Genomic DNA, 11,298 nt, shown 5'->3' with positions numbered 1-11,298 from the left:
TACTGGCCCTGGCATTCCCCTACACTGGGCATAGAACCTTCACAGGGCCAAGGGCCTCTGTGAAGAACACTTTTATTCTACTGATTACATCTTTTGAAAAATTAAGCCTTATTTTGATCTATATAAAATGAGAAACAAATACAAAGTCTTGTTTTTGTTCTGAGTATAGTATATGATCATTGTAAATTTATCAAGTTCTTATATAGCCATTGGGGATTATTTTTGTTGGCAGAGATAAAGACTTTCATTCACTCATTTATTTGACAACAAATTCTATAGATCATCTACTATGTTCAAGAACCTTAGTAAAAAATAGCCCATTATTTATCATGGTACATCTTGTTTACAGCCTTATAGAGGAGGGCTGGGAGATAGAACATTAACATTTAATGTGTAAGTTGATGAGTTTCATGTTTGAAGAAAGCAACAGGTACTTACTTCTAAATTACCTATGCTAGAAATGGGGTTAGTTTTGTTGTTTGTTTGTTTGTTTATTTATTTATTTATTTACTTATTTATTTTGGTTTTTCGAGACAGGGTTTCTCTGTGTAGCCCTGGCTGTCCTGGAACTCACTCTGTAGACCAGGCTGGCCTTGAACTCAGAAATCTGCCTGCCTCTGCCTCCCAAGTGCTGGGATTAAAGATGTGCGCCACCACGGCCCAGCGGGGTTAGTTTTTTTTAACCAAATCTTAGATGTTGGGAAAGTTCCCCAATGAAAGGCAAACTGGAAGCCTAAGGTTAACAAGGGAAAGAGTTGGAAGGGAAAGTGTATGGGAGATAGATATATATACTTCAAATTCAGTGGTATGTAAACAAGCAAAGATATTAGAGAATTCATGGATCTTGAAGATTTCATTGTTCACAGGTAGGGGTGGAATGATGTATAAAGACCTATTCCAGCCATGACTTGTGTATTATTGGGTTTTCATTCTTGGTGCAATCAGAAATCATAATAAGACTTTTCTGAATAGTGACATAATTATCTTTGTTATTTGTGAGGGGGAAAAAAGATCTCACATAAGTGGAAAATGAATTGGAAAGAGTTTGATTAGCAACAGGGATACCAAGTGAAGATTTTCTGAGTAATTGGTTGAGAGGTTCTGGGGTCATAAACTATAGTGGTAATAGTAACGATGCAGAAACTATATGAGTCTGGAAGATAATTAATCAACAAGCACAACTAAGTTATTGATTGACTGCATGTGGAAAAAAAAGCTAGTACTGAAAGCACCACCACCATTTTGGATTAGATAACTAAGTACTGGATCTTCTATTCATTGTGCTTGCACTCAGCTCAGCTAAAGACAGCTCTTCATTAGTGGAAAGCAAAGTATCAGCATTGTCTCATTTTCTTCTCAATTTTGCATTAAAGGTGTGAGGAGTTTGAGGTTTATAACCTGCTGTATAACTAGTAGGTTATCTTCCTATTTCATGGATGCTGGTAGGAAACATGAAAGCCTAGATCATGAAGGGCACATTGTTACATCAATGGAGAAGCTGAAGTATTAGCATGTTTGCACTGATTCACTGAGCTAGTTGCTAAATGACAGGGGCAATGACTAGACGACACATGCACATGCAATGGTTTGGATTATGACAGAGGAAGCTTGTTGAACAAATGACTTTGGACAGTGTGTGTGCTGGCTTTTTGTTCTATAAAATGCACTATCTGATTTATATGACTAATTGAAAAGAGAAAAAAGCAGTGCTTTGCTTTGGGAAAAGTGGGAGGCTTTAGGGATTCATCTCCCAACACGTCAAAGTGTTGCCTTCATCTTGTTGTTGCTACCATCAGTCTCAAGTCAAAGTTTGTTCTTTTTGTGGCTGTTTCTGTATGTTATCTTTTCTCACTTTCTTGCAATGTTGGGTCATTGGTTATGTCTTTAATCCACAAATCTCTACTCATGAAGTAGCTATTGAATACTGGGAAATATTACATAGTGGGTTTATTTGACATCTATGCTAAAATTCAAATATTTAAGACACATTAACAAAGAAATAATGGAGAGATTATTTTAGAATAAAAAACATGGACCAAACTGGGAAAGGCTATATTGATATCATATGACATGTAAATAAAGAAAATATCTAATAAAAAAAGAAAAAATATGAAAAAAGAAACAAACAAAAAAATCCATGGGCCAGGTTCAGTGGCTCATGCTGTTAATCCCACCATTCAAGAATTAGACTACTACCACAAGTTTTGGGCCAAATTAAAAGCTAGCTTTATTAAATGTTGGCTGGGATGATAGATACTGGTCCATACCCAGGACTCAGAGTATTGAGCCAAATTACATCAGTCAGCATTTCCAGGAAGTTATCTGTCCTTGGGCAAATGCAGCTTACACATTAGAGGTATTTTTGTTTTATAGATCTCTCTCTCTCTCTCTCTCTCTCTCTCTCTCTCTCTCTCTCTCTCTCTCTGTATCTCTTTCTCTCTCTCTCTCTTTTTCTTTCTCTCTCTCTCTCTCTCTTTTTCTGGAGACAAGGTTTCTCTGTGTAGCCCTGGCTGTCCTGGAACTCACTCTGTAGACCAGGCTGGCCTTGGACTCAGAAATCTGCCTGCCTCTGCCTCCCAAGTGCTGGGATTAAAGGCGTGCGCCACTACCACCCGGCTTTTATAGATCTCTTAAACACAGTAATTTAAACTTAAAACATAACTTATCCCTCACATTTACCTTTTGAGTTGTATCCTGAGTCAAATCCTTGACTCTGTGGTAGGAAACTGTTTATACTAGGATAGAATAATCATTAGTTTAATGGCCCCCAGATGAGAATTTACATATCTAGGTATGCATTACTGATGCAAGGGCCAATAAGTGATTAGCAGAAATAGAAAAGCCAAAGGTCCTGTGATTGCTGACACCAGAGTTACTATCTATGAGGACAACAAAAGTGAGAATGGAGACTAGTCATTTATTTCATCTCAGGTTCCTTTTTTTGCAATAATTTTTCTTCTTCTTTTTTTTTTTTTTTTTTTGAGTATAGCCAGATTATCTCTAGTGATTCCTGAGAGTAGTTTGTATAGAAACAATATTTTTCTCTTGAAGCCATGCAGTAACCTTCTCATTCTACATAGGACAGGTCAGGTGCCTTATCATATTGTAGAACTACTTAAGCTAATAAATCTACCTGTTCATAGATCTTACTTAGTCCATTTGATTTTAGCAGGCACCTTTCTTTGTCGGACAAGAGATACTGTAGGTAGCCATTTTGTTCCCTTTGCCTCAGAGTTTCCTTTTGACCTAATATTCCAGTCTTTCGTAGCGGATAAGGGGTGACATGATCTCTTCTGTAACTACCTCCTGCTGAAATTAGGATATTGTTATCAGGGCCCAGGAAGGCTGGAATGCTAGCCAAAGGCCAGTAGGGGTTTTAGGCTTGGGGACATTCATCAGATGCATCTGGTTTGCTGACCCAGCTGAAGAGACAGGGAACATTCACATTAGCTGACCCAGTTCACATCAGCTTTCAGCAAACCCAGGGCTCACAGTCATTTGGAGCAGTTTCTACTGCACAGCTGATTTCTGGATTGTGTCTGTCAGCTAAGTGGGAATCTGCTGGGACAGATATAGACTAGGGACAGAAGTTAAAGGTTAGGAACTTAAAGGAAATTATTTGGAACCTTTCAGGCCTATAGCCCTGGTAATTGGGGATGAGGAGAAGGCCCACGACTAGGGGTTAGAGATTGTACCCTCAGGAAATGGCAGGTTAGTACTTACCAGGAGTCCTTTGGACCTGTGAGAGGTGAATCCAAGTCTTATGACTCCCTAAACTCCCTGAAGCTTTCATGCATTTCTTAGTTTACAAAAAGAGATAAAAGTTTTAGATGTATTAGCATTACTAGTGTTTGTAATCTGTACTGAAATCCACATTGTAGAAATAAGTAGTTAACAGGTGTCTGTAAGACAGCTGGTGTAGACTCATGCCTTTGAGTCATAGCCAGAGCTATGGCTTTGGGTTAAAACCATGAACATTCTTTTCTCTGTACAGTGGGTTGGAGATACAGATTGGACAGAGATTTTTCTTAGCCTGATGAGAGGCACCTTTAAGTTTATACTTAGATGACAACGAGAGGAAATTTGAGATCTTGAGCTTGTGACTGATAATAGTAGTCAGTGTTTTATCAGTTTATCAGAACTCCACTGACCAATGTTAAATCTCTGACCTTTGGAAATCTTAGAACACCAATACCATAGAAAGGGAAAAAAATCTGAGACATTTTTTGTTACTTTTTTTTTTTTACACAGACAAAATTCCTGTGTATTAGAAGGTTCAGATAAATGAGTGCTTATATGGTTATGGAAGCCCATTGCATTCAATTCCATGCAGTCTTTTGCAAAAAGGCATTTCATCATTTTAATAACAAGCACATTTTATATGATTATATTTATTCATGCTGAGAATGCAGAAAATCATTTACACTCCAGTGATGTAGACTGTTTAAGCAAATGAGAGTATGAGCCATCAGCCAGCTTCTCTTTTTTTTTTTTATTGGCTATTTTTTTTATTTACATTTCAAATGATACCTCCTCTCCTGGTTACCCCTTTGAAAAAAATATCAAAAACAAAACCAAAAAACCCTGTTTCCTCCCCCCTCCCCTTGCTCACCAACCCACCCTCTCCCATTTCCTGGCCCTGGCATTCCCCTACACTGGGGCATAAACCTTCACAGGACCTAGGGCCTCTCCTCCAGTTGATGACCGACTAGGCTATCTTCTGCTATACATATGCTGCTGGAGCCATCAGTCCAACCATGTGTGCTCTTTGGTTGATGGTTTAGTCCCTGGAAGCTCTGAGGGTACTAGTTACTTCATATTGTTGTTCGTCCTAAGGGGCTGCAAACCCTTTTGCTCCTTGGGTCCTTTCTCTAGCTCCTTCACTGGGGACCCTGTGATCAATCCAGTGGGTGGTTATGAGTCTCTACTTCTGTATCAGTCAGGCACTGTCAGAGCCTCTCAGGAGACAGCTATATCAGGCTCCTGTCAGCCAGCACTTGCTGACATCCATAATAGTGTCTGGGTTTGATAATTGAATATAGAAAGGATTCCCAGGTGGAGCAGTCACTGGATTGTCCTTCTTTCAGTCTCTGCTCCACAGTTAGCCTCTTCAACTCCTTAGATGGGTATTTTGTTCCCCCTTCTAAGAAGGAATGAAGCATCCACACTTTGGTCTTCCTTCTTCTTGACTTTCTTGTGGTTTGTGGATTGTATTTTGGGTATTCTGAGCTTCTGGGCTAATATCCACTTATCAGAGTGTGCATGCCATGTATGTTCTTTTGTGCTTGGGTTACCTCACTCAGGATATTCTCCAGATGCATCCATTTTCCTACAAATTTCATAAATTCATTGTTTTTAATAGCTGAGTAGTACTCCATTGTGTAGATGTGCCACATTTTCTGTATCCATTCCTCTGTTGAGGGACATTTGGGTTGTCTCCAGTTTCTGGCTATTATAAATAAGGCTGCTATGAACATAGTGGAGCATGTGTCCTTATTACATGTTGGAGCATCTTCTGGGTATATGCCCAGGAGTGGTATAGCTGGGTCCTCAGGTAGTATTATGTCCAATTTTCTGAGGAACCGCTAAACTGATTTCCAGAGTGGTTGTACCAGCTTGCAGTCCCACCAGCAATGGCAGAGTGTTCCTCTTTCTCCACAACCTTTCCAGCATCTGCTGTCACCTGAGTTTTTGATCTTAGCCATTCTGACTGGTGTGAGGTGTAATCTCAGGGTTGTTTTGATTTGCATTTCCCTGATGACTAAGGGTGTATCTTTAGGTGCTTCTCAGCCATTCGGTATTCATCAGTTGAGAATTCTTTGTTTAGCTCTGTACCCCATTTTTTAATAGGGTTATTTGATTCTCTGGAGTCTAACTTCTTGAGTTCTTTGTATATATTTGATATTAGCCCTCTATTAGATATAGGATTGGTAAAGATCTTTTCACAATCTGTTGGTTGCCATTTTGTCCTATTAACATTGTCCTTTGCCTTACAGAAGCTTTGTAATTTTATGAGGTCCCATTTGTCAATTCTTGATCTTAGAGCATGAGCTATTGGTGTTCTGTTCAGGAAAATTTCCCATGTGCCTATGTGCTCGAGCGTCTTCCCCACTTTCTTTTCTATTAGTTTCAGTGTATCTGTTTTTATGTGGAGGTCCTTGATCCACTTGGACTTGAGCTTTGTACAAGGAGATAGGAGTGGATCGATTTGCATTCTTCTGCATGCTAACAGCCAGTTGAGCCAGCACCATTTGTTGAAAATGCTGTCTTTTTTCCACTGGATTGTTTTAGTTCCTTTGTCAAAGATCAAGTGACCATAGGTATGTGGGTATTTCTGGATCTTCAATTCTATTCCATCGATCCACTTGTCTGTCACTGTACAGACAGTTGGACTGCCAGCATGAGGTACATCTTGTATATAAACACATGGAAGTACATTCAGTTTTAATATCTTATTAAGCAAGCATTACTTATAAATTTTATCTTTCATATAAACCTTGTTTTTATGATTTTGTATTCAGGACAGGAATTATTATACAAAAATAGATCGTAATCCAAAATAACCTGGAAAACTGTTGTTGCCTCTTTTGTTGGTTTATACCGTGTGACCATCTTTAATTAAGCTGGTGGTGAAGTCACATGGCATCCACTCTCTTCAACAGCACCAAAGCCAGCCTCATGGATGCCTCCATGCTGATGAGGAACAGCAGCTAAGATGGCACAAGCCACCTGTTGCTTATATCCCAATATGCCACATGGTTCCTTAAAGATTACCTGTGTATAGATTTTTAATAATCAATCCCCAGTATTAAGAGTTTTAAGTTAACATTTTTTTGTTACGGATTTTTAAACCATACTCAACAGATCTTGAGATATAGAATGTTCACATTATAGTCTTATGAATCTTGAGATAAGGTTTATATCTTAGCAGAAATTTTAGGCAGTTAAATGGAAGCAGTAGTCTTTGGGGGTGGGTGGTGGTGGTGGATGTTTTGCTTTGCTCTCTTTTCACTGTCACAATTCAGTTGGCCTGCCTGACACATGACAGTTGGAAGTTAAATAAGCATGCTTGGGTATAGAGGAGGGAGAACTATAACCCAACTCCAGAGCCAGTTTTTCAATAAAGTAGAACAGCATAAAACAACTTTAATATTATCCACACCCAAAAGTCATTTTAATCCCTGTTAACCCAGAGACCAGAAAGCTCAGAGATAAATTCTGAGCCCTGACAATCAAAGCAGCCATGGCAAGCAGCATCAGCTGTGGTGGCTGGCAGCTGGCAGCTGGCAGTGGCAGAGATAGTCAAAAGAAAACCAATAAACATAAAACATAGAAAGCTCACACACTGAAAGGAGACCAGTCAGAAACAAAACGTAGTGTCTGCCATCATTTATACATTCAACTGAGCCTGACCCGTTTCTGTCTTAGCTCCCATGTTTGCAACAAAACTTATGAATACACCAAAAAACACAGACCCGACCGCACCCAAAACAGACAGACTTTCCAAACAATCAGAGCCAGGTGGGCAGATGATGACTGGCTTTTTGCCCTGGACTGGAGAGTATTGGGTCCGCTTGAACCCCTCCACATCACTGATTGTGATACCAAAGAACAGAACCAGATGTCACAGAGAATTACTATGATTTACCAGGGGAGAACTCTGTAGATCAGTAGTTCTCAACATTCTTAATTCTGTGAACCTTTAATGCAGTTCCTCATGTTGTGGTGACCCACAACTATATAATTATTTTCATTGCTACTTCATAACTGTAATTTTACTATTATTATGAATTGTAATGTAAATATCTGGTATACAGGATGTATTTCATTGTTACAAATTGAACATAATTAAAGCAAAATGATTAATCATAAAACAATGAAATTATATATTGTGAAATATTTATTTTTAATTACAAACAATCAGATTTAATCTTGGTGGATGGTGTAGCATGGGTGACAGTCTTAATATAACAACGGAAATCTACATTGCTGCATTTTGTGAATATATGCATAAAACGCCATGTCAATGGGAAGGTTGGGATTGCTTCTCCACACCAGATGAGAAATTCTTTTCCAGAGCACAATGAAGATCATCATCCACAACAAATCTACTTTTGTATTTAGACCTGAAAACCAATAAACTGGAAAACCCAAAGATACATTGTTGGAAATGGAGAAAGTGGTGCAGTGCAGTCTCAGACAGAACAGGGCATGACTGCAAACTCTTGATCTAGAGCTGTGTGGCATTGACTGGCATTGTGGGAAATCAGCTCTCACTGCATCCCTGTTCGTAAGCTCAGGAACATCTTCACTTTGACTGTGAATGGGCTGTGGCAAGTACAAATGGAGTGTCAGGGAGACTCCAGTCACGTGCAAGTGTTCTTTCACAGAAGACTTCATCATCACAGAACACTTTCATCATCATCCTTTTGTCTGTTTCAATGTCATATCCCTCAAAGAATGCAGATGAGGTAGGCAACATGTAGATTTTACTTTCATCAAGTTTTTTTTTTTTCCCAAAGCTGAAGTTTCATTTGGAAAAACTATCTTTTCAGACAAATTTAGGCTTGTTGCATTTGGTCCTTGCAGTGATAAAACTAACTCATTCAAGATAGCAAAGATGTCAACCAAGTAAGCTATTTTCTGCAACTCATTTTTATTGCTGAAAAGTGCTTTGAGTTCATCATGAAGCTCAAAAGGACATTTTAAAAACTTTTTTTTTCAGCAACCATCTCATTTCAATGTGAAACAGCAGAGTTTTGTTTGGGGTTATCCAGCTCATTGCACAGTTCTGAAAATAGTTGACTGTTTAAAGTGCTCACCTTTTCAAAATTGACAGAACTTATGACACATTTCTTGTAACTCCTGTGGCTGCATCTTCCTTGCAGATATCTTCCAGTCAATCATAAATGAGTTCCAATGACTTTTGGTGACTCATTCTGTAGCAAACATCTAAATGCAGATGGACATCCTGGCATAGCTGGAGCACTGTCTGCAAACAGCACAAGCCTGTCCCGAGAGAGCTGATGCTCCTTCAGAAATGAACCAAGTGCATCATGTGCTCTTCTTGCTGTTTCAAGAGGTTTGTAAAAAACAAACTGATCTTTAAAGTCGCCATCTTTAATATACTGCATGTAAACCAGTAACTGAACAGTGTTCAACATCCGCAGAGTCATCAAGGTGCATACTAAATGTAGCCTGTCTTTTGCTGCTTTGTGGGTTCTTCTTTCTTCCACTCTTTCAATTCCCTAGTACTATATACGAGAGAGAGAAGGGTAGAGAGGAAAGGAAAGTGATCCTTAAGTTGTGTTGGAAAGGGGGTAATATTATCGTTATTGCTAAACTACTTCTTGCTGATTAGGAGCATCAAATTCTTTGGGGCAAGTTTGATTTTTGCTGTCAGGATGAGAATTCCAGAATTCTTACTATAACTGAATATTGGAAGTTGAGCAGATTTAATTTTCTGGATTACATGATTAAGAACATCAGTGGACATGTCATCTATTCTTTTGTGGATAGTATTGTTAGATAAGGAAAGTGCATTCAATTGTGTAACAAATTATCTGTGATCATTACACTGTCTTTGGCTGCTGGCAGCAGTAAATGTTTAGCCATGGTGTGAGGTTTCAGAGCTCTGACGCTCCTGAGTGCCACCAAATATGAAGCTTCCATGGCTGTGACATTTTGTTTCTGGTACCTGGTACCAGTGTCAAGTCTGGCATTCTTGAGACCATCAGCTTTGATTATAAAATAGTTGGTATCCTTGCCTGCAAAGCATGGGTGCTTGCTATCAAAATGGTATTTTAGTTTGTTCACCTTCACAGATTGCTGATAGAGCTTCAAAACAAATAACATATTGTGGTTTCTCAATTCTTGATGTAATTATTGAGGTAAAACCATCTTCACTGTATTTTCTTAACATTCTTCTCAACATGATTCATTGTGATGAGAAGGTTTTTCTAGTGAAAGTAATATATGAAATAGCTTTAGTGGAGTAATTGGGATCAGCAGGACCAGGCACACAGGAACTCCACCAGCAGAATGGCACTGTTTCCTTCAGGTCACTCTGGGCTCGTGTCCTGAGCAGACCTTGGATGCAAGCTCTGTAGCCAGTCCCACAACACCCAGAGGAAGCTCCACTCCCAGGTGCTCTGATACTCTCAGGATCAGAGGTGAGGAGGACTCAACATCTATCCCAACACCAGGAGTAACTGGGACCAGTGGGACCAGACACACCGGAACTCCGCCAGCAGAGTGGCTTGGATTCCTTCTGGTCTCTTTGGGCTGGTGTCCTGAGCAGACCTTGGGTGCAAGCTCTGCAGCCAGTCCCAAAATACCCAGAGGAAGCTGTTGTACTCCCAGGTGCTCTGACAAGCCCAGGATCACAGGATCCCAGAATCACAGGATCCCAGAGATAGCTTGACTCTGAGGAGTTCTGACACAACCAGGATCACAGGAAGGACAGGCTCCAGTCAGATTTAGCAAGGGCAGGTAACACTAGAGATAATTCAGATGGCGGGGGGTGGGGGGGTGGGTGGGCAACTGTAAGAAAATAACACAAACCCAGGTTACTTGGCATCATCAGAACCCAATTCTCCCACCATAGCAAGTCCTAGACATACCATCACATTGGAAAAGCAAGATTCAGATTTAAAATCACTTCTCATGATGATGATACAGGACCTTAAGAAAGACATAAATAGCACCCTCAAAGAAAACAGGAGGACACAGGTAAACAGCTAGAAGCCCTTCATGAGGAAACATAAAATTCCCTTTAAAAACTAGAGGAAAACACAATCAAACAGGTGAAGGAAATGAACAAAACCATCCAGAATCTAAAACTGGAAATAGAAACAATAAAGAAATCAGAAAGAGAGACAACCCTGGAGACGCAAAACCTCAGAAAGAAATCAGGAGTCATAGATGCAAGCATCACCAACAGAATACAAGAGATAGAAGAGAGAATCTCAGGGGCAGAAGACAACATAGAAAACATTGACACAACAGTCAAAGAAAATGCAAAAAGCAAAAAGCTCCTAACCCAAAACATCCAGGAAATCCAGGACACAATGAGAAGACCAAACCTAAGGATAATAGGTATAGAAGAGAGTAAAGACTCCCAAGGTAATGGGCCAGTAAATACCTTCAACAAAATTATAAAAGGAAACTTTCTTAACCTAAAGAAAGAGATGCCCATGAACATACAAGAAGCCTACAGAACGCCAAATAAACTGGACCAGAAAAGAAATTCCTCCCATCACATAAAAATAAAAACACCAAATGCACTAAACAAAGAAT

General features: G+C 39.5%; 1 protein-coding gene and 1 pseudogene across 5 annotated transcripts in view; one reads left to right on the top strand and one right to left on the bottom strand.

The window, feature by feature from the left end:
- Wdpcp (WD repeat containing planar cell polarity effector) overlaps positions 1 to 11,298 on the top strand; it is a 314,567-nt gene that overhangs the window by 52,857 nt on the left and 250,412 nt on the right. The window lies entirely within an intron of this gene.
- Positions 8,024 to 9,941, bottom strand: LOC116071127 (annotated as a pseudogene).

The sequence above is a fragment of the Mastomys coucha genome, unplaced genomic scaffold (genome assembly GCF_008632895.1).
Source record: "Mastomys coucha isolate ucsf_1 unplaced genomic scaffold, UCSF_Mcou_1 pScaffold22, whole genome shotgun sequence".
NCBI lineage: Eukaryota > Metazoa > Chordata > Mammalia > Rodentia > Muridae > Mastomys > Mastomys coucha.
Note: the sequence above shows the minus strand (reverse complement) of the source record. Positions and strands in the feature narration are given on the sequence as shown.